Here is a 24,574-nt window from a genome sequence, read left to right as displayed (position 1 = left end):
ATGGGTGTTTCATACTTCAAGTGATGAAACGTGTCTCAGTTCTCGGTCGTCGACGCTCTTGATGATTCATGATAGAGTTTTAGGCATTTATGTGTTTATTTGTGCATTCGTTTCATATTGATTTGCATAAGTTGGATCTTTGGCCATCATGCATCGGGATGCGTGACTGACGGTCGTGGATCCAACTATGCCTCTCCCTTTGATGTTTCGAGATGATATGGGATGGCATAGTGCGTACATGCCCTTGGGAGACCCTTCATTTTCTCTATTTTGTGTTCTGCTGCAGCTTGGTGTCCCAGCACACCAATGGCTAGCAGTGCCTTGCAGATGGCCAGCAGTGCCTTGTTATTGGCCGGCACCCCTTCATTTTTGGTCGGCAGTGGCTCCCCATGGTCAGCAGGCCACTGATGCACTCCCCAGCATGTTTTTGGTAAGGTTCAACAGGAATTACTTGAGGACACCCTGCAGACAGAGCCTCTAAAGAACAACCGGAAGGCGTTTCAAGGCGAGAAACCGAATGCGAGCATGCATACCCTTCTGCTTCTGTGAAAAGAGCTGGAGCAGCTTTATTTGTTGTTCTTCATTTGTTAGTTAATTAATTTGTTAATTAATTAAGTTTTGTAATAATTTGTTGTAGCTAGTTATTCAATTTGGTTATGTAATAATTAATTAGCTTGTTAATTAGTTAGTTGGTTTGTATTATTTATTCGGACCCTCTGTCGAGAGGGCCAATTTTGTAATAAGTGTGCGTGCGTGTGTGCATGTCTTCCAACCTCCATTTCTTTCTCCCTTTTACTTACCTGCTTTTGTTGGTTAGTTTTAGGTCATGTTTCAATTAGCATACTTATGTTTTGCATGTTTGCATCCATTCATCTGTCTAGCATCCTTATGCTTTGCATGTTTGAATACATTCATCTATCTTGCATGCGCGGGGCTCGGCGCATCATACTAACTGCATTGTATTTCAATTCCTACTTAAATACCTGTATCAAGTGTAGCATTCACATGCCATTTTAGAATAGCCGAGCCTACTTCTAGTTGCATCTTGTGTGTGTAGCATTAGACATTTCAAACATGAACTAGGATCATGCATTGATTACTAACTAGTTTCTGTTTTGGCTTGGAGTACACTGTAATTGTTTATGCTTTAGCATCTTGCATGAGTGTGAGTGCTGCCATGATAGCGTGCTTGCCATGAGGCTATTTGCTTATATGATATAACTACCTGAATGCCTGTGGGTGAAGGTTGGATTACTTGAATTTGAGCAATTCATCAAATCCGTATTTTAGCCTACTTACGAGTAGCAAACTTCAAACCATTTTCGAAACAAACGGATATGCGACACTTTGTTCCAAATTAGGTGATCTAGTCTATACTTGTTTTGATGTGTGCATCACATAGTAATACTAGCTAATTAACCGGAATAAGAGCACATGTGTTTTCAAAAACAAGATATCATGTTTAGTAGTGGCTGATCTTTGATCGGGAGAGCGGGGGTGCTCATAGCTAACCTTTCCCAATCGTACCCAAGTTCCTGAGCCGAGGCAACTTTGGTGATGATGGACACGTGGCCTTAGGCACGAGTCAGGGTTTCCTAAATTCTCCCAAAATAAAATATTTAGGTGGCGACTCTGTGTCTGGCAAAGCAGTCCATGTTTGGCACTTCTTTACAAAAAATCAGTTTTCCAAAATGATTTGCCGGATTTGGACTCTTTGGTGATTTATCGGTCTTGCATTACACTTTGCGAGACTAGATTCAAAGCCATGACATTTGAGTCCGAACTGTAGCATGAGGCCCAAGGGCGCGTCTACAGTTATGCGCGCTTCGGTTGCATTGTTATGCACCTCTCCACTTGCGTTGTCACGCATACTCAATTGCATTGTTATGCTCGTTCCAGTTGGATTGTCATGCACACCTTACTTGCGTTGTCACGCACACTCATTGCATTGTTATGCACAGCTTACTTGCACTATTATGCACACTACTTGCGTTGTCGCACACATTCGACTTGTATTGTTATGCACTTTCCAGTTGCATTGTTATGCATCTCTTTACTTGCGTTGTCGCGCACGTTCCACTTGCATTGTCATACACGTTTCACCTGCGTTGTCACGCACGTTTCACTTGCATTGCTATGCACCTTTCCATCGACATCATATGTGCATGATATTGTATGTGTGGTTCATTTGAAGTTGTTGAAACCAGACGATATTGTATGTACAGTTCATTCAGAGAAGCTCTGGTTCAGTTTGACTGCTACCCTTCTCCACTCGCGTTTGACATGCGTTTGGACGTACCTTTCCCCTCTCGCGTTCGACACGCGTTTGGATGACTGCACTTTCTTGCATAGTCCTTCTCCTTTTGTGTTTGGTACATTGGCAGGTGTTTCTTTTGAGACTCCGGGTGTTCTTGGTAGTCGCTTTCAGCCTTCTCCGCGTGAGACGCAGTGAGAATTGCATAATTTTCTTACATCCTTTCTGCATGAGATGTAGTTTGGTTCGTGTTTACTTGCCTGCATAGCATTCGCTTAAAATGTCACATTTATTTTGCATAATTGCTTCATCACAGCTCTCTTTGCATGATCATAAGTTATGTTCGGCATTGTGCATGTCATTTGCATTTCGCCCCTGCATGCGGGCGCATCTCTTTGTTATCTTGCTTGTTTGTCTAAGTTTTCGGCCTTGTCAAAAATGGGTCGTCTCTGGGCTTTGACATTCACTCTCGTCACTTCTTGACTTCCGAGTTCTGTCAAAGAGGGGCAACTGTAGACATCCCATTTTTGACCGACCTTAAGACCCAGAAGTCATCGTTTGAGCGCTCAACGATCGCGCATGTTTGTGCTCGTTTTGAGTTTCTAAAGTTTTCAACAGAGTGCCTTGCCTCCGGGCCTCTGAACTCTGTGTTTTGGCTCAGTTTGTGGACCAAGCCTTGTTGACCTTGCCTGGAGGGAGATAGGGGTATGTAGATCACTTTTTGTGGTCGTAGACCACTTTTCCCTCTTATAGACTAGTTTCCGATTTATGGAGTCTTCGGTCGTTCGCCTTGTATCGGGACCGCTTGATGTTCTCGTCTTGGCTTGGTTTTTCAACCATGCCTTGTTGCCTTGGTCTAGAGGGACACAGAGGTATTGTAGACCACTTTTTGTGGCCGTAGACCACTTTTCCCTCCGGTAGACCACTTTTGGTGCCCGTAGACTAGTTTTCGAGGTTTTTGGCTGCGTGCCTTGACCCGCGGACTTTTGTCTTGCATTCCTTTTGGTCTGTTTTTGGTACAAACCTTGTTTTCCTTGCTTGGAGGGTGGAATAGGGGTTGTAGACCAGTTTCTCTCCCTGAAAACCACTTTTCCTGCCTGCCTGCCAGCCAGTTTTCTGGTCGGCCAGTTAGTCTTGGTGGTCTTTGGACCACCAAAAGTGGTCGGCAGCCATGCCACCACCTTGCTTTCTTGGTGAAGACCACCTTTCCCCCTTGCCGAGCAATTTTCATTCTTGCAGACCACTTTCACTGGTCGGCTGACCAGTGCAAGTAGCTGGCTGACCACTTCAATTGGTCGGCAGCTTTCCTGCAGTTTTCTGCAGATATTTTCTTGCCAGCTGTGCCAGCTGTTGGGCACAGAAGGAATCCTCCATACATGTGTATGGAGGGATTGCTTAGAGTCTACAGCTTGTTCAACAAGCTTGATGCATGATTTTTCTATAGAAGGGAGCCTCCTTCCTCTTGCCTTAGGTTCAGAATTTTGTATTGGAGCTATACGTATATCATCTATCTCTATATTGCTCTTTCTCTTCATATTTGTGCTTGAAAGTGCCTATTCTTCACACTTTTGCACACAAACACCTAGTGAAACACCACACTCTTGTTGTTGAGGCACCTTGAAGTTGGTTTTGGTGTTTTTGGACTGCTTTTGATCCAAAAAGGTTGCTGGAGTTGCTTGCTTGAAGTTGTTCTACAAGGGTGAGTTTCTAACCCCTTAAAGCTTTGTTTAAGTCTTTAGCCCTATTTGCATGCTGAGTTAGGCCTAACTTGAAACTGCAAAAAGCTTTGATTTAAGTGTTTAAGATGATTGTTTGAGGCTTCCTTGGTGTTGGGGGTGATCTACTCCCTTGCATGCCCTATTTGCTATGCTTTCGAGCCATCACTTTGAGTCTTTGTGATCACCTTTATTTGGCCTTTCTACCACTGAATTCCAGAGGAATTTCAGTGGTGGAAACTTGGTTTTGAGGACTCAGATGGGTGGGCGTTGTCCCCCCCCCCCTCTTCTCTTGTATGCTTATGTTGATGGCTCATCACAAGAGCATATAGTTCTATCTTCTTGAAGCTTTGTTTGAGCACTTTTTTGTGACCTTTTAGACCTGCCATGACTCTGTTTTTGGTTGTCTTGGTCACCCCTTGCATTCTTCTCGTATGTGTAGTATAATCCTCTTTGTAGCTCATCAAAGTAGCATGTTTGTTAAGCATGTTTTGGCTCCATCTTAGCATGTCTCAGGCCTTATTTCAGCATGATATACCTCTGTCTAGGGTTGGTTTGATTACCTCTTGTATGCTCCTTGCACTTGTAGTGCAATCCTCCATACTAGCCTAACATGCATCATGCTTTAGACCATCATTCTAGCATAATTTTGGCTCAACTCCAGCAAGCTTTTACTCATGTTTTACAATGCTTAAGCTCTGTTTTATGTTGTTTTGGTCATGCATGCCTTGCTTTGTATAGCCATGGTGCATTCTAGCTCACTAGCCTTGAGTTTCCAAGTCACTAGCATGCATTGCTTGGGCTATTTGCATGATTTAGCATCATTTGGTACTCATATGTGCCACTCTTTCAATGCTTTGGAGGGTTGTGCTTTATGCCCTACATATGAGCCATTGTGTATGCCATCTTGCCTAGGCTTTTAGGCTGCCATATCAGTGTGTTTTTGGTCTTGTTTTGCCATGACACAACTCTGATTTTTGTTGGTGAAGTCATCTCATGCTTGGTTTTGGTAGGTGTATTGTAACCTTCCTCTTTGGCCTTGTATACTCCATGCTTCATGCCTCTAATTCTATCATGTGTTAACTTTAGTCCATGCATGTTTTAGCATTGTTTTGACATGCTCTAGGACTGTTTTGGGTTGTCTTGGCCATGCGATTCGTGCATTGCATAGCTGTAGTGCAATTAGCCTTGCTAGCATTGTGTTTTCATGTCCCTAGCATGCTACGCTTGTGTCATTAAGATTTGCATCATTTCATACCTTATTTCAGAGCATATAGTGTTGTCACACTTCTATGTTTTTCACTTCTTAGTCATGTTTAAGAGTTGTGCTCTTGTGTTTAGTTGATGGACCAATGCATGGGCATGCATTATCTTGCATTTCATGCCATCATTTCGGAGTATTTTGGTCACTGTTTTTGCATTGTGTTTGCATGCTTGTTGCATTGCATTATGTTTGCATGCATTGCATTGAGTTTGCCTGCCATAGGCATTGATAGGTTGATCATGTTGCATTACATTTGTGTTTGGATAGGGTGTTAGTCCAAACACGAGAAACGAGGGACGTTTCATACTTGAAGTGATGAAATGTGCCTCATTTCTCGGTTGCCGACCCTCTTGATCATATATGATAGAGGTTAAGGCCCTTATGTGTTATTTGTGCATTCATTGACATTGATTTGTGTAAACTTGGCTTCTCGGTCATCGTGCATTGCGATGCATGGTTGGTGGCCCGAGAGTCGAGAACTACACTCCCTTGAGCCTAAGAAATGATAGGGAGGGTGGTTGTGCACACATACCATGCAAATACACTGCCGTGCCCTTTCTTGTTCTCTGTTGCAGCAAAATGGAGTTATGCAGAATTTTTTGGTCGGTAGACCAGAAAAATAGCTGGCCGACCACTTTTTCTTGTCTGCATCATATTTGAGTGGTCTACAGGTGGTCTAAACCACCATCAACTGGTCGGCAACCCTCCTGGGGGTCCTCATTTTAGAATAGAAGCTATCTGGAGCTTTGTACAGTGTTCTGAAAACAAATGCAAACAAAGGCAAGTTGGGGCATCGTAATGGATTTTCGAACGAGGCAACCGAGCATGCATGCACTTCTCGCCCTGAGTACATCTCTTTACTGCTTTACTTAGCTGCTCGGCTTAGCTAGCTAATGCTTTCGTTTTGTACTTAAGTAGTTAATGTGCTTAGCTATTCATTTGTATTGTAATAACTAATTAGTTAACTTGTTAGTTAATTAGGTTCGTTTTGTGATAATTAGTTTAATTAGCTTAGCATAGCTAGTTAGCTTATTATTCGGACCCTTCGTCGAGAGGGCATAACTATTGTAATAAGTGTGCGTGTGTGTGATGCATGTCTTCCAACCCACATTTCTTTCTCCCTTTTACTTATCTGCTTTCAGTGGCTGGTTTTAGGGTGTATTTCAATTAGCATCCTTATGCTTGCATGCATGCATTCATTCATCCGTCTTGCATGCACCGGGCCCGGCGCATCATACAAACTGCATTGTATTTCGATACCAATTTGAATACATGTTATCAAGTTGCATTCACATGACATCTTAGAATAGTCGAGCCTACTTTAGTTGCATTTTTGCATTTGTTGCATTAGGCATTGTTGACATAGCTAGGATCATGCATTGATTACTAACTAGCTTCTTTTTTGGCTCGAAGTACTAGGTAAGCTTTTACGCTTTAGCATACTGCCTGAGATGTGTATTGCCATGATTAGCATGCTTGCCATCAGGCTATTTGCTTAAGTGCTTTAACTGCATGAATGCCTGTGGATGAAGGCTTCATTGCTTGAATTGGAACAATTCATCAAAATGCAAGTTTTAAGCCCATTGGAAGTGGCAAATCACCATGTTTTCTAAGCCCACTTGAGGGTGGCAAAATCCGCGTCTTAGCCTACTTGCGAGTAGCATTTCAAACCATTTTCAAACAAACAAACATGAGATGTTTTGTTCCAATTTGAGTGATTTAGTCTATACTTGTATGCTGTGCGCATCACATAGTAAGCCAGCTAATAAACTGATATAAGAATGCATGTGTTTTCAAAAACAATATATCATGTTAGTAAAGGCCGATCCTTTGATCGGATGAGCGGGGGTGCTCATTGCATGACCTTCCCCTCTCGTACCCATGTTCCCGAGTCAAGGCAACTTTGGTGATGACGGACACGTGGCCTTAGGCACGAGTCAGGGTTTCCTAAATTTCCCAAAATAAAATATTTAGGTGGCGACTCTGAAATTTGGCAAAGCAGTCCATGTTTGGCGCTTTTGATTAAAATCGATTTTCCAAAACGATTTGCTGGATTTGGACTCTTTGGTGATTTATCAATCTTGCATTGCACTTTGTGAGATTAGATTCAGAATCGTGACAGGAGTCCGAACTGTAGTAGCAAGAACGACGATTCACGCGCTCGCGCGCGGACCGGAGTTTGGGTGGTCTAGACTCAGCTCCTAATATGGCATATGGATCAATTTGATAACATGCGATTAAACACGTATTCAAAGAAGATATTGAACTAACAATGCAGTTTAAATGATGCGCTAAGCCCCGGTGCATGCAAGACAAATGAATGGATGAAAATATGCAAGCATAAGGTATGCTAATTGAAAATGTCCCTAATCTAACCATCAAAAGCGATTAAATAAAAGGGAGAAAGACGTGAGGTTGGAAGACATGCACACACGCACGCACACTTATTACAACATTATGCCCTCGCGAAGGAGGATCCGAATGAATAAGCTAAGCTAACTAGCTACGCTAAATTAAGCTAACTATTACAACAAAAAACTAATTAACTTATTCTAAGGTAATTAATTACAACAAATCGCAATTGAATAACTAGTTACACTAACTAATTAAGTACAACACTTGAATTGAACTAGCTACTCTAAGCTAACTAAAGCAATCAAAAGGCCTCAAGGGCAAGGGACGGATGCATGCTTGGTTGGCTTCCTCCCGAAAATCCACCGCTTTGCCATCGGACACCTCTATTTGCACTTGTTTGAACACCAAAGATTCTACCAACTTCTAGAACACCTCTAATCCCTCTTAGGAGCACACTGAGCAACTTTCATTGATGGCCGATCGGCTACCAATGGTGGTCGTCGGCTACTTCTGGCCATCCCTTTCCTAGACTTCCCTTTTTTGCTGCAACAGAGAGCAAACAGAGGCAAAACAGTGTATTCTCAAGGAGTGTGTGTACTGTTACCCTCCTTATCATTACACAAGTTCAAAGGAGTGTAATTCTTGGCCCTCAAACCATCAATCAAGCATTTTCAATGCATGATGGCTAAGGAACCAAGCTTGTACAAGCTTAATGAGTGCAAAACAAGACTCAACAAAACCACTACCTTATCATGCATGATCAAGGGTGGTGGTGACTGAAGAAAGTGATACGTTTCATCACTTTGAGTATGAAACGTCCCATTTTCCTCGTGTTCGAATTAACGTCCGATCCGAACACATGCAATGCAACACGAAATGCTTTATCTTGCCTCTTTTACTTGTTCATTTTTTGTTTACTCATTTTAGCTTACCAATCCATTCTTTAATTGATTAAGTCCAAGGTGAGTGTCCTCTAATGGAAGGGGTGTTAACCAAGGGATGGTTTAAGGCAAGAGAGTGGTCATGCCTTTGGTTAGTGGAAACCCTCAAAAGAGGATTAAAACCATTGAGCAAGAGCCTCAATCTCAAGCTTAAGCACTACCCTAAGGCCAAACAATCCTCAAAGAAAATAAAAAAGTGTAGAAGTAAGGGAGGTTGCAGATATTTTGGTGCTCGAATTAGGATGCAAAAAGCATTAAAACATGCATCTAAGGCACACAAATGATGCTCAAGGCCTAAAAACACTACGCTAGTGAAGGAAATTCCACCACAACCATACAATACAAAGCTCAAAGGACTTAATCAGCCCCAAACAGAGCTGAAACAAGTCAAAACAATAGCAAAAACATGTTGAGATTAAGTTACAAAATGCTAGAAAAACATACTCACATGTAAGGCAACTAGGCATGCAAGCAAGACAACAAGGAGAGAAGGCTAACCCCTCTAATTTTGGACTTCAATACTAAGTTTTTGTCACTGAAATAACTCTGATTTTCAGTGGTTAAAAGGCCCACAAATTTTGATTTAAATATAAGAAAAGATGGCACAAAAAGCTTCACAAGCTAAGGAACAAAAAAAGGGGGGAACAACCCCTAACTCATAAAGACTCAAACTATCATTTTTATGCCTCAAAAACAAAGTTTTTTATACTCCAAAAATAGCCTTAAAACAGTTGAAAATGATGGCAAAGTAAGCATGCACAATAAGCTTAAACAAGGTACGTTCAATACCTTTGAAGCAAAGAGCAACTCAGCCACAAACTCAAGCTCAAATCCCCTTCCAAGGCTCAAACAAAGCTTCAAGGGACCTCAGCTCCAAGGTGAGAGTGTTTGATCAAGGATCTATGTGCAAAAGTGTAAAGAAAACCAACTACAAGGCACAAAATAAGAAGAGAGAGAGAGAATTCAAGAGAGAGAGAGAATTTTTGTCTAAATTGTCTAACCCTCCAAAATGGGGGAGAACACCCCCTATATATAGAAAAAGAAGATTGGAGCTTGTATTCAACCATCCACACACGTGTATGGAGATGCACTTTAGTGAGCAATAGCTGGCACAACTGGCAAACAAATATCTGAAAAAGGAGACAAATGGTCGTCGGCCACCACTGGTAGCCGACCGGCCACCGTTGTGGCTGACCAACCATCAACATAGCCGATCGGCCACCACTTATGGCTGATAGGCACAAGTCATGGCCGATAGGTCGTGGGGCTGGCCGACAAGCTACCCTCTCCTCTAGACTTGAAACAACAAGCTCTTGGTCCAGAACCAGCACAAAACAGATAGGTTTAAAGACTTCAAAGACAAGACGCTCGACCAAGAACTCTGGACGCCCAAAACGAACACAAGCAAAGACAATCATCGAGTGTTCAAATGATGACGTCTAAGTCTTGAGGACGGTCAAAAATGGGGTGTCTACTGTTTCCCCTCTTTGACAGAACTCGGAAGTCATGAAATGACGTTAGTGAATGTCAAAGACTAGAGACGACCTATTTTTGAGAAGGCCAAAGACTTGGACAAACAAACGAGCAAAGCAAAGAATGGTTGCGCCCACAGGTTGCCTGCGTATCCCTTTGCAAGTAATCAAACTAGCGTAGTTCTGGGGAAGATGCAAATGATATGCACGATGCGAGCATTTAACTTATGATCATGGAATGAGGCTATAATGAAACATCTAGATACAGGTGTTATGCAAAGAAATGCTACATTTGAACAATCCGAAACACGGTACAACAAACTCAAACATGAACAGAAGTAAGTAAACATGAACTAAACCACATTTCATGCATAAACGATGTAAGAAAATTATGCAATCTTAACTGCGCATCACGCATGAAAGGCAAAGAACAACACAAACGTCAGGCGCACTTGAGGCATCAAACAAGATTCCAACGCGTTGCACACGGAGGGAAAGAAGTGATGGTGTGAACACCAAGGCACACCTAAATGTTTCTAAACAAACATGTCCAAACATGTCGCACGCGAGAGGAGAAAGGGGTAGCGAGAACACCGTAGCGCCCAGACGTCTCTAACGGAAAACATCCTAATGCGTCATATGCGAGAGGAGGAAGGGGTAGCGAGAACACAGGGGCGCCCCCAGATGTCTCTAACCCGAAGCATCCTAACGCGTTGCACGCGAGAGGAGAAAAAGGCAACAAGAACACCGGGATACACCCAAATGTCTCTAAACCGAAAGCGTCCTAACGTGTCGCACGCAAGAGGAGAAAAGGAAACGAGAACACCGGGACATGCCCAAATGACTCTAAACCGAAAGCGTCCTAATGCGTCGCACGTGAGAGGAGAAAGAGGCAACGATAACAACGGGATGCACCCATATGTCTCTAAACTGAAAGCATCCTAACGCGTCACACACGAGAGGAGAAAAAGGCATTGAGAACACCGAGACACACCCAAATGTCTCTAAACTGAAAGCATCCTAACGCATCGCACGCGAGAGGAGAAAAGGGAACGAGAACACCGAGACGTGCCCAAGTGTCTCTAAACTGAAAGCATCCTAACGCGTCGCACACGAGAGGAGAAAGGCAACGAGAACATCGGAACATGCCCAAGTGTCTCTAAACCGAAAGCGTCCTAACGCGTCGAACACGAGAGGAGAAAAGGGAATGAAAACACCGGGATGCACCCAAATGTCTCTAAACTGAAAGTGTCCTAACGCGTCGCACACGAGAGGAGAAAGAGGCAACGAGAACACCGAGACACACCCAAATGTCTCTAATCGAAAGCAACCTAATGCGTTGCACGCGAGAGGAGAAAGGGGAACGAGAACACTGGGACGCACCCAAGTGTCTCTAAACTGAAAGCGTCCTAACGCGTCGCACGCGAGAGAAGAAAAGGGCAATGAGAACACTGGGATGCACCTAAATGTCTCTAAACTGAATACGTCCTAACACGTCGCACATGATAGGAGAAAAGGGAACGAGAACACTGGGACGCGCCCAAATGTCCCTAAACTGAAAGCGTCCTAACGCGTTACACGTGAGAGGAGAAAGGGGAACAAGAACACTGGGACGCACCCAAATGTCTCTCAATCGAAAACGTACTAACGCGTCGCACGCGAGAGGAGAAAAGGGAACGAGAACACCGGGACGCGCCCAAATGTCTCTAAACGGAGAGCGTCCTAACGCGTCGCACGCAAGAGGAGAAAGGGGAACGTGAACACCAGGACACGCTCAAATGTCTCTAACCGAAGACGAGTGGTGCAAACACCGGGGGACACCGGAATTCTTCCAACCAAAACAACGTGTTTAAGGGACAAGAATGATCTCCCCGGGAATTCCTCTGAATGAATCGTACATACAATATCGTCTGGTTGAACCAACTTTGAGTGTGTGGAGAAGTGGTTTGGAAATACTCTTCAGATCCTGGGGGATGCTCGTGATCCTCTACTAGCCACCTGAAAAAGAATTAACACTCCGGTCGGGGGTGCCAGAATTAGCACTCGGACGGATTAATGTATACTCTCTTGATTGCTTGTATCTTAAGTTAAACATGCTAGTTCTCACATACCTCTTTCTGGCTGATGTTCTTCAATTTATATCTTTTCTTTCTTGGGCCTCGGGATTGGGTCCACTTTCAATTCGCCATTCGGCTTCTTTGTAGGAAACTGCTTTTTATTCGACCCTTGCTCAACCGGCTGTTTGGCCGAATAGGGTAGGATTTGAGCGTGCGAAACAACATCGAGTGCTATATATTTTGACTCTCCAAGTTCAACAATTCGGCCTCTTTACGACTCCCAATATTCGGCCCCCATAATTGCCCCCCAAGCACTCCACTAACGACAGTTGGCTGGAGTGTTTGGTTTCGAACTCGAAAAGTCAGAGCCAAAATTCGGCGGCTGACCTCATTCCAACACAGATGTCTGAGCACACACTTCTCGGTTATCATTTCGACTTGCCGCCCCTTTGTACACTTCTATTTATTGTGATTTAAAATTTCGATGTCTTTTCAAATACATACACATTTTTAGACGCTCGTCGCTGGACTGCCTTCCGAATTACCTCTGCAACTTTCTTTGCTTCACTATCCTTTTCGTCTCTTGTAAGTTCTCTCCCTCTCTCGTTTGAATCTTTTTTCCTGCTTTGTTTTTGGCTTAGCATATTCCTATAGGCTGAAGGAAATGGCAAAACATTTAAAAGATCTCCTCTCCTCAGATCGAATTTCTGGCATCCGACGCCATTTCTCCATTCCTGATGACGTCTGTCTATCACTCGTGACAGACGGCACCCTCGATATGGAGAGGACTGATGAAACCATGATTGTCTTCCCTCTCTTATCAATCACAGAGGGTGGAGTGCGTTTTCCCCTTCACCCATTCCTTAGGGTTGTGCTTTGCCATTGGGGTTTAATCCCTTCCCAACCCAATGTCAACTTTTTTAGAATCGTAATGGGGATTATAGAGCTAAACCGTTGCCTTAGGATTAACCTTGGCATTCCAGTTATTCGGCATTGTTATGCCCTGGCCAAGTCTTCTGGTCGGCACAGACGTTATTTCCTTAGGGCCAAGGACACCGACCATTAACTAGTGACTATGCTTTCCAGTTCTGGGAAGCGAGTCGATGATGTTATGGTCGTTGTCCAAGGTAACTGGGAATTCGGCGAAGGCGAGGATCGCCTCGATCCTATTCCTAGACGAAGGGGAGAACCAGGTGGTCGTATAGCTTCTTGTGTTTATCTTTTTTTTATATTTATAAAGCTTCATTTTTGAGATCTCATGGTTTTGCTTGTGTAGGAAACGATTTGAAGAAAGTCCTGACTTCAACCGATGACGCCGTTCTTTCGGAAATCAAAGTCACGCACAAATATTTCGGCCGTTCGAGTCTCCAAAAAAAGGGAGGGCGGCCCACGTTCTGCTTTGCTACGAGCCAACCTATACGACCGTCTCGGCGGCAGAAAACATCCCAATTCCGAAGGGTAAAGAGTCTCTTACCGCTCTTATTTTGACCGACTACAAAAACTTCGGTAAGTTGGTTTCGAGGGGTCCAATTCGGAGCGGGCGGAAGTAGTTGAGGTTGCCGAGTCAGGTCAGTCCGAAGCAGAAGTAGACGAGGCATTGAAGTTGGCATTTGAGGAAGCTGGCCTTAATCCAATCGACCCTCTGTCCACTTCGGGCCGAGGGGACCTTCCATTTGACGATGTTTTTAACGGTTTAGAGGACCTTCCCGGTGCATACCCCGAAGACATGGCTGGTTAAACCTCACACAACTTGCCAAAAAGAGAAACGCAGAAAGGTTGGCCGTGCGGCGAAGAGCAGAAGCCATTCGATCTAAAGTGCCACCTACCAGCCCTCTCTGCCTGTTGCCGAATCTCAGTCCTCCTTGCCTGTTATTTGGGAGGAAATGGCAAAAAACCAAAGTGTCGAGTCCATTGTGGTTGTACAGGCCGATCAAGAGGCTAAGCAAAGGGCAGAGAAGCATCTTGCCGTGGTCGAGGCCGGCTCAGAAGAAAACCGTGCCGACAAAAAACCTCGTTTAGAGGAATCGGATGTGATTGCACCTTTTGTCATTCAACCGAAGATAAAAAAATGCTGATCTCCTCTGATGCTTCGGTAATTAAAGATTCAGCCGTCGCACTCAGCATGGCTATGTCCGTCTCATGGCCAGCTGACAAGGCGGCTTTCCCGGCGGAGCCGGATCTGGTTGCAATAGCATTAGCCGCTCAGTCGGCTCTTTTTGTATGTATCTTGACTTTGTTTTTTCATGTTATGCAAATATTGTTTTGGTTTTAATTTCCTATTTTGCAGACGGTCCAAAGGATAGCCGAGATGGGCCATTGCCATCATGACGCCGTCGAACAACTTGGCTGTTTACAAACGGAAGTTGAGGGCCAAAGGAGCGAGGCTAAGTTCGAAGCTTTGAGGGCGAAGATGGAAGACGCGAGGGCCGAGGCTGAGATGGAAAGGGCCAGAAATGTAGACGAGCTCAGGTTGGCTGCTGAGCAAAGGGTGAATGCGAGTGAAACTACACTCAAGTTAGCCCAAGTGGCGATCGCCAAACTTGAGGCAGACTTGGCAGAATCAAAGGCGATGAAGGAAGTAGTCGATTCTAAGGCTTCGAAGGCGTATGAGGCTGGGAAAAGAGCTGCCCTCGACAATTACGTGGCATAAGTCCCCAAATTCGAGAATCGGGGATTCAAACACGGCTGGCTCAAGGCCCTTGCTGCTGCTAATGTGACATTGGTTGTACCGCTTCCATGCAAGCAAGTGGATGTTGAGCCGCTGGAGTCTGACTCCGACAATTAAATTGGGCGACACTTTTGTTTTAGGATTTTGAATGTATTCTTACAACTTTTTGTTTAGTAGTTTTCATGTATTGCTACAGTCATAGTTTTTTGCTAGGCATTTTCATGCAAACTTGTGGCTTTTTGTTTAGAAGTTTTCATATGTAAAATGGCTGCAATTTGTGCCCAATTTACTAATGAAAATTTCCTTTGAACTTTGCTATTATTTGTGCTAAATTTTGTTATTGATGAAAGGTATTGTTTTTTGCTATTTTGGATACAACATTCATGTATACTTGCCGATTAGATAATTAGGCAATTTTAATTTATCCTCGTTGAATAGCCGATCCGATTAATAAATCCGAATGCTAATCCAAAAAGCCGATCAGCTAACTAAGAAATTTTAACTCCAAAAAGCCAAATGCTAATAGTTCATAGAGTGGCTGTGGCACACATCGATCGGCGTCAGGCTTCGATGCTTGGCCGATCAGATTAATAAATCTGCCCTTGCCCCAGCCAACGCATGAACTCCAAAAAGTCGATCAGATAACTAAGCAAATTTAACTCCAAAAAGTCGAATGCTAATAATTCATGGAGTGGCTGTGGCACACATCGATCGACGTCGGGCTTAGATGCTTGGCTGATCAGATTAATAAATCTGGCCTTGCCTCAGCCAATGCATGAACTCCTAAAAGCCGATCAGATAACTAAGCAAATTTAACTCCAAAATGCCGAATGCTAATAGGTCATGGACTGGTTGCGATGCACGTCAATCGGCATCAGTCTTTTGAAGTTTAGCGTTAATGAAATCGCCTCGGGGGCGCTGCAAGCGTTAGAAACAAATGGGATGGACTCTTCACACCAGTGACTCCACTTATTGTGTTCAGACTCGATTTAAAACAATTTGTTGCGTGAGGTTAGATAAGTGTGAATGCCAAATAGATTGTTCTTCAACAGCAAATGAGAAGTGCGAACATTGGCTGAGCTTGACAATGCAATGAATTACAGCAGTGAACCTATCCGTGCGGGAGGTAGGACGTACAAAGAACGGGAAAAACGTCAGCCTCCAAGTCGTTGAAGTAGATCACCCCGAAAGGAAAAACAGCAACGAGAAAGCTCCCCACGACTGCGACTGAGAAATGAGGCCAACGCAACGCTGCGACCATTGAGTTTTGCGATTTTTGTGGGGAATAAACCGATGACGGAGGCGGACTCCATTGTCAATGACCCAGGTGTAGCAGTCGAGTTTGCTCAACATATTTTTCTGCTAGAAGTCCAGCAGTCGATGGTTGGTCGACAGGATTTCGAAGTATATCGAGAGGGCATCCACGGGGCAGTGAAAGGGCTGTATACCGCTTATGGAGTTGGCATGCGCCTGCGCATCGCACGGCGAGAAATAGAGAAAAATGATGAACAAATTTGTAACTTGGAGGCTCGTGCGGAGAAGGCCGAGCGTGAGCTTAGGGAACTTAGGAAGGCTCAAACCACCGAGCCGCGTATGGTAGGTCAATCTATCCCGGTCGTGGAGGAGAGAGTGACCCAGCAGCTGTTAAGTCACACGATAGCCGATCGGGATACGACAAGCATGTTTGCTGTGGAAAATGCAAGGACCGTGGGTTATGAAAAAGGCTTCCACGATGGTCAAAAAGTCGTGTTAGACAAGACCATGGAGAAACTCGTAGAGAAGGTATGCCGATGCGAGAATCGGGGCATTAGGCATGGGTGGATTAACGCTCTCCAAGCCTTAGAGGCACTTCAAGGAGTAGGAGTTGAATCGGTGTCGCCATTATATCATCGTCACGACTTTCCTTTTAACGCTTTCGATATTGAGAAGCACGATGACGAGGGCGATGCCGAGTAGAACTAAACATATATTGTAAACGTTCCAACTAAACGACTTTCCATGTAAACATTCCAACATATATTGTATCTATTGGATAGTTCAATAAAATGTTTTATTTTAAACGTTTGTGTTTGATTTTCAATGTTTACATGCCTAATTAGGCATCTCGTTTCGAATGTTTGCATATTTTAATTCGTTATGCGGTTGCGCCAGCCCAATTTATTCAAGCATTTCATTTTCAATGTTTGTATGCTTAATTTGTTTATGGGGTTTGTGAATCCTAAACTTAATCAAGCATTTCATTTTGAATGTTCGTATGTTTTAACATGTATATGGTTTTCGTCGGATCAACTTAACGAAGCATTTCAACTGAACTTGACCAAGCATTTCGTCGGCTCAACATTCGTGTACAGCTTAATTTGTATTTTGCACGGCTCTGGCTCTGAATTCGGAGTCTTATTCGGCCAATAATTGCCCGCTAATGAGTTTTCGAATCTTGAGTTTTATTCAGCTCATAAGTGCCACTGGTATTCATGAAGGGCACTCCGAATTCAGAGGCTTTATTGGCCAAAAGGCGTCACATGCCGATGGGGCTCTGAATCCGGAAGGGCGCTTTGAATCCGGAGACTTAAATCTTGGCCAATCGTGATATCTATGAAGGGCGCTCCGAATCCGGAGGCTTTATTGGCCCAAAGGCATCATGCGTCGATGGGGCTCCGAATCCGGAGACTTTATTTGGCCAATCGTGATATCCACGAAGGACGCTCCGAATTCGAAGGTTTTATCGGTCCAAAGGTGTCATGCGCCGATGGGGCTCCGAATCCGGAGACTTTATTTGGCCAATCGTGATATCCACGAAGGGCGCTCTGAATCTGGAGGCTTTATCTGCTCAAAGGCGTCATGCGCCGATGGCGCTCCGAATCTGGAGACACTATTTGGCCAATCATAATGTCCATGAAGGGTGCTCTGAATCCGGAGGCTTTATTGGCCCAAAGGCGTCATGCGCAGATAGGGCTATGAATCCGGAGAATTTATTTGGCCAATCGTGACATCCACGAAGGGCGCTCCGAATTCGGAGGCTTGTCAGCCTAAAGGCATCATGCACCGATGGGGCTCTGAATCCGGAGACTTTATTTGGCCAATCGTGATATCCACAAAGGGCGCTCCGAATCCGGAGGCTTTATCGGCCCAAAGGCGTCATGCGCCAATGGGGCTCCAAATCCGGAGACTTTATGACTCAATTGTGCGATGAGAAAATGAGAAACTTTGCATTGCAAAAATGAGGTGTACATGGCGAACCATTTAGGACAAGTATCATGCCCCACAAGTCGGGTCAATGATAAAATTTGCATAAATGTGTGGAATTCCAAGGCCGTGGCAGACTTCTTCCTAACATGTCTTTGAGCTGATATGCCCCTACTCCTACGATCGAATCAATTTGATAGGGACCGTCCCAGTTAGGACCCAATTTTCCATTAGTCGGTTTCCTGGCAGCTGGAAGTACCTTCTTCAGGACCAACTCTCCTGGTGTGTAGCGGCGTAGCTGAGCACATTGATTATAAGACTTAGCAAGCTGCTGCTGGTACCGTGCCATGGACGCAAGGGCACGATCTCTTCGTTCTTCGATCATAATCAAATCCAAAGCCAGCATCATGTCATTTCGGCCCATACAAAAAACTTTCGATTTCAGGGTTGGGTGGTCGATCTCCAAGGGTATGATCGCCTGGGTTCCAAAGCATAAAGCAAATGACATTTCTCTAGTGGATCACCTCAGCGTAGTTCGATGAGCCCACAATACACTCAGCAATTCTTTGACCCATTTGCCTTTAGCTTTCTCCAGCCTCTTCTTGATGCCGTCCAAGATGGATTTGTTAGAGGCTTCGGCTTGACCATTGCTTTGGGGGTAAGCCGGCGTAGAAAAGTAAGGCCGGACAGCATACTTGCTGCACAGCTCTCGGTAGACGCCACGATCAAACTGGGTGCCGTTGTTTGAGATAAGAGCTCTTGGAATGCCGAATTGTGTTACGATATTTCTCCATACAAAACGCTTAACATCAGTATCTCGAATGTATGTTAGTGCCTCCGCTTCGACCCATTTTGTGAAGTAATCTGTCGCGAGGATCAAGTATTGCTTGTTCCCTGGGGCACTCGGCAATGGTCCTACGATATCAAGTCCCCACTGGGTGAACGGCCGGGGACTGGTGATGGAGCTTAACTCTTCAGCAGGCAGATGGGTTAACGGGGAAAACTTCTGGCACTGTTCACATTTCTTCACATAGCATTCGGCATTAGTTCTCATTGTCAGTCAATAATACACCTGTGTTATAGCTCGATGGGCCAAAGTGCGCCCGCCAGAATGGGCACCGCAACTGCCTTCATGTATTTTAGTCAGAAGCTCTTCGACTTTGTCCGGGTGTACACATTCCAGGTATGGGCCAGAAAGGGATTTTTTATAAAGCTTTCCTTGCGGATCGAAGTAGTATCGCAGGGCTTTGTTTCGCAGTTTGTGCGCTTCTTTTTTGTCCGCTGGGAGCTGTTCGGAAGACAGGAATGCAGCAATGAGGTCCATCCAACTCGGTCTTAACTCTATGACATTGACCTGGATTTCCTCCGAAGGGCCAATGCTCGGCTCTGGGATGAAACCTACTTCGATGGTCCGTTTAATCTCTGAGTTAATGGCGGAGGGTAGGCAAGCTAGGGCGTCTGCATGTGTGTTCTGATCACGTGTTATCTGATTCAATTCATGATGGTCAAATTTGGCAAGCAAGGCGCTAGCCGATTTCATGTAAGCCGCCATACAGTCATTTTCGGCTGCGTACTCCCCCTTTAGCTGATGGATCACCAATTTTGAATCGCAAAATACCAGCAAACGCTGAGCACCTAGAAGGTCTGCATTGCTCAAGCCAGCCAGAAGGGCTTCGTATTCGACCTCGTTATTTGATGCTTCGAAGTTGAGTTTGATGGCCTGCTCAATTATTGTGCCGTCGGGAGCCATGATTACTACTCCGGCTCCGCTACCCCGTTGATTGGATGATCCATCACAGTACAACTGCCAAATGTCCCCAACATAAATTCACCAGTTCGGCTTAGGTCGAATTTCATTAGACTTGAAGTCGGCAACACCCCCAGTGACTTCGGCCACAAAGTCGCCAAGCACATGTCCCTTGATTGAGGTTCTAGGTAGAAACTGAATATCGTACTGGCCGAGTTCAAGAGCCCACTTTGAAACGCGTCCTGATGCTTCTGCACTGGGTAGTACTGATCGGAGGGGGTAATTTGTTAGCACCCCGATGCTATACCCCTGGAAGTAATGCATTAGTTTTCTTGCCGCCATGACTAGGGCTAGGATGAGTTTTTCCAGTGGAAGGTAGCGTGTTTCAGCGTCGACCATTGCCTTGCTCACATAATACACTGGCCGCTACTTCCCCAGCTCTTCCTTTATCAGTACAGCACTAACAGCCCGGTCGAAAACTGCCAGATACAAAATGAGCGGGTCACCTGCCGAAGGGTGTTGTCAACAGTGGAACTCATCAGAGGTAGGTTTTGAGGCCGTTGAAAGCAACTTCTCACTCGGCAGACCATTCAAAAGCCTTGCCCTGCCGTAGTGTATAGAAGAATTGTCGGCAGCGATCTGTAGACCGACTAATGAACCTGTTGAGTGTGGCAGCCATCCCCATCAACTTTTGAACCACTTTTACTGAACGAGGCAAGCCCAGGTCCAACATTGCTGTGATTTGCCTCGGGTTGGCTTCGATTCCTCAGTGGTTGACAATATAACCCAAGAATTTGCTAGAGCCTATCCCAAACGCACACTTGGAAGTGTTCAGCTTCATTTTGTATTTGCGTAAAATTCCAAATGTCTCTTCCAGATCGGCTAGATGAGTTTGCTCTTATTTGGACTTGACCACCATGTCATCAATGTACACTTCCATAGTGTGGCCGAGTTGCTCCTTGAACATGGCAGTGACCAGTCTTTGGTAAGTTGCCCCTGCATTCTTCAGCCCAAAAGGCATAACCTTATAGCAGTAGTTTCCTCTTGGGGTGAAGAATGCAGTTTTGTCTTGGTCCTCCGAATGCATGGCAATTTGATGGTAGCCTCTGTAAGCATCGAGGAAGCTCATATGCTGATGGAGTGCCGTCGCATCTACAAGTTGGTCAATTTTGGCTAGTGGGAAACAATCCTTGGGGCAGGCGTCGTTTAGGTCCATGAAATCAATGCACACTCGCCAAGTCCCATTTTTCTTCTTCAGAACCACAATATTAGAGAGCCACGTAGGGCAGGTCACTTCCCTGATTGCCCCGGCGTCAAGCAACCTGTCAACCTCTTCAACAATGGCGGCAGTGTGCACTGCGGCTGACCTCTGGCTTTTCTGAATGATCGGCTTGCATTTAGGGTCAACATTCAAACGGTGCTGCGAAACAGACAGATCTATACCCAACATCTCATATGGAGTCCATGCAAAGGCATCAAGGTTGCTGAGTAGGAAGGAAATTAGCTGCTGTCTGTCGGCTTGATTCATGGAGGCGCTGACCATGAAGAGCCTGCTTGGGTTTCCGTCGATTTCAACTCGATCTAGGGCTTCCGTGGCCTTTTCACTTGGGAGCCGCCCAACATCGTCGAGGCTCTCCCGATCCGGCACATCAATAGAATTTACTTGCAACTCCTTTGGCGTCTTTCCAGCAAGAAGATAGCATGCTTGTGCCGACTTCTATGAGCCACGGATTTGCTCAATGCCGCGTTCTGTCGGGAAGCGTAGCGGCTGATGATAGGTGCTTGGCACGGCCTGCATAGTATGCAACCAAGTTCGCCCCATGATGAGATTGTACGGAAATGGAAGCTTGACGACCAAGAATTCCACATCCACTGTTCGGGAGCCCGCTTGAACGGGTAGTGTCATTTTCCCCGACGGGTACTCTGGATTGGCGTTGAAGCCGAATAGTGGATAAGGGGCTGGAGAAAGATCAGATTCGGAGAAGTCAAGTTTGGTGAATGTCTTGTAGTATATAACCTCAGATGTGCTTCCTGGATCAATGAGTACACGCTCAACTGTGAATCGGTTTACGCGTAACTCAATTACCAAGGGATCGATGTGGGGAAGTGTCACTCTGGCCAAATCTGAATCATCAAAAGCAATGCTTGTAGCTTCATGGGGCCGTTTAGTCGGAGTGAGTTGATTTTAAGGGTCGGGATTTGACTGAATCGTATGTATCGCGGATGACATTGGCAGGCTATATATCATGTGGATCGCGCCGAGTGGAGGGGAATCCTGTCTTAATGCTATTGCTTTGGTTGTGTTGCATTTTCAGACGTATTGTTGTAGCAGACCATCTTGTACCAATTCCTCCAAGTTATTCTTTAATGCATAACAACTCTCAGTATCATGGCCATGGTCCTTGTGATACTCACACCGTCTATCCCGTCTTCTCGTGTCGGGAGGTCCCACCATTTTGGACGGCCATTTGAAGAACGGAAGGTGTTGGACTTTGGACATAATCGTGCTCATCGGCTCTGTCAACTCCATATATTTCTTGTCGGCGCGCCTCGTGCGCCTGCTATCAACTTGCAAATGTTCATTTGCTCGGTGGGAGCATTGGTCGCTTGATCGGTGGGAATCCCGTCTCTTGTCTCGTTTAGCCCGATGCCGTGGTTCAGGGCTCTGAGGTGGTACATAATTTATAGGCTGAGCAATTTCAGAAGAGGCCATCTTGTTGGCCACGTTTCCGGCTTTAACCTGCAAGGCGTTATCCTCCACTTTGCAGTATTCCTCAACTTTCTTCATCAACGACCAGACTGTTTTGGGGGGTCTTCTAGTCTAGGAACTGCGGAGACCACTGTCAGGATGCAAATCCATTTTGAAGGCGGTGATGGCCATGGAGTCGTTGCAAGCGTCATCAACAAGATTAAAGCACTCCAAATAGCGTGCTGAATACGCTTAGTGTTTCTCCTGGCTGGATCTGCATTGCCCAGAGAGAGTCGGCTTGTTTCGGCTGGACCTCGTTGGTGATGAATCTGGCCCTGAAGGATTTCTGTAATTGATGGAAGCTTTTGATTGAAGCCGGCTCCAGTTTATAATACCACCTGATAGCCAATGGTCCCAAACTGCTGAGAAATATTCGGCATATGAGGGCCTCGTCGTCTGCATGCAATGTCATGGCTTACTTGTAGTGACGGATGTGATCGGTGGGGTCTGATTTTCCATCATAGAGAGTGAACGACGGAGCATTGAAATTTTTGGGAAAAACCACCCTTGCGATCCGTCGCACAAAGGGATCATGCTAGTCTTCCTCATCTGAACTGTTTCTTCTGTGCTTATGCCTTATACGTGGACTCTCTTTAGAGGAACTGGAAGTTTTGGGTCGTCCCTTCTTCTTGGGCTCTGGGGATAATGAGTCGGAGTCACTTTCAATGTCTTGTTGTCGGGCTCGAGGTCGTCGACCACCTGTCCTCAGAGGTCGTTCCGGATCTTGGCGTACAGCTTGTTTGGACTTCGCCACTTCGAAGGCCAAATCCTGACGAAGACGTTCGTTCTCAGCAATCATGTTCTCTAACCTCTGTTCGTTTTGCTTTGCTTGTTCCATGATCGCTTGCATTGCCTTATGCTCTAAAGTCGAGGGTGAGGCGAAGTTCAAAGCGCGTATTGCGGGGATAGTCTCCGGTCCAAGCATGTTTGTTGGAGTGAGGTCGTCTCTCTGCATGGTTTCATCAGTGACTATCGGAGGGTCTTCTGTTACGCCCGCCTGTAACAAGCCCGCGGGGGACCTCGCTACAGCTCGGACTCGACTTTGTCAGTCACGGTTCTAAGTCTGAACCAAAGAGTCCAAATCCGGCAAATCATTTTTGAGAAAACAGATTTTTGAAAGAAGTGCCAAACATGGACTGCTTTGCCAGATATAGAGTCGCCACCTAAATGTTTTTTAATGGGAAATTTAGGAAACCCTGACTCGGTGCCAAAGGCCATGTGTCCGTCATCACCAAAGTTGCCTCGGCTCGGGAACTTGGGTACGATTGGGGAAGGTCACTTCGTGAGCACCCCCGCTCGCCCGATCAAAGATCGGTCTCTACTAACCGTGATATCTATTTTTGAAAACTTTGTGTGTTCTTATTCCGGTTATTAGCCTAGGTTACTATGTGATGCACACAGCATATAAGTATAGACTGGGTCGCCCGAATTGGAACAAAACATTTCATGCTTGTTTATTTGAAAGATGGTTTGCTACTCGCAAGTAGGCTTAAAACATTTGATGATTTATTCCAATTTAAGTAACCCAACCTTCACCCACAGGCATTCAGGCAGTTATATCATATAAGCACATAGTCTCATGGTAAGCGTGCTATTTATGGCAGTCACTCACACGCATGCAAGGATGCTAAAGCATAAAGCTTACCAGGTATTCCAAGCCAAAACAAAAACTCATTAGAAATCATGCATGAATCCTAAGTATACAGAAATGCTTAATGCAACACATGCAAAATGCAACTATAGCAGGCTCGGCTATTCTAAAACATGGAATGTGAAATGCTACAGCTAGCATGTATTCAACTTGGAATCGAAAATACGATGCAGTTAGTATGATGCGCCGAGCCCGGTGCATGCAAAACAGATGAATGAATGCAAACATGCTGTCATACTGTATGCTAATTTAAATATGCCCTAATCTAACCATCATAAGCGGATAAATAAAAGGGAGAAAGACGTGGGGTTGGAAGGCATACAACACACTCACGCACACTTATTACAGTTTTGCCCTCGCGCAGAGTGTCTAAATAAATATACAGTCCCAAATGAAAGAATATTACAGTCCAAATATTACAGTCCGAATAATATACAAATTCCTAATTAATTAACAAATTAACTAAGAAAGCTGTAAAACTGGCGTGCAAGCCAGGGACTGCCTCGCTTCTGATGGAT

This window comes from Camellia sinensis, chromosome 7, assembly GCF_055761805.1.
Source record: "Camellia sinensis isolate YWXY chromosome 7, ASM5576180v1, whole genome shotgun sequence".
In the NCBI taxonomy this organism is placed as follows: Eukaryota; Viridiplantae; Streptophyta; class Magnoliopsida; order Ericales; family Theaceae; genus Camellia; species Camellia sinensis.
This window is presented reverse-complemented; position numbering follows the sequence as displayed.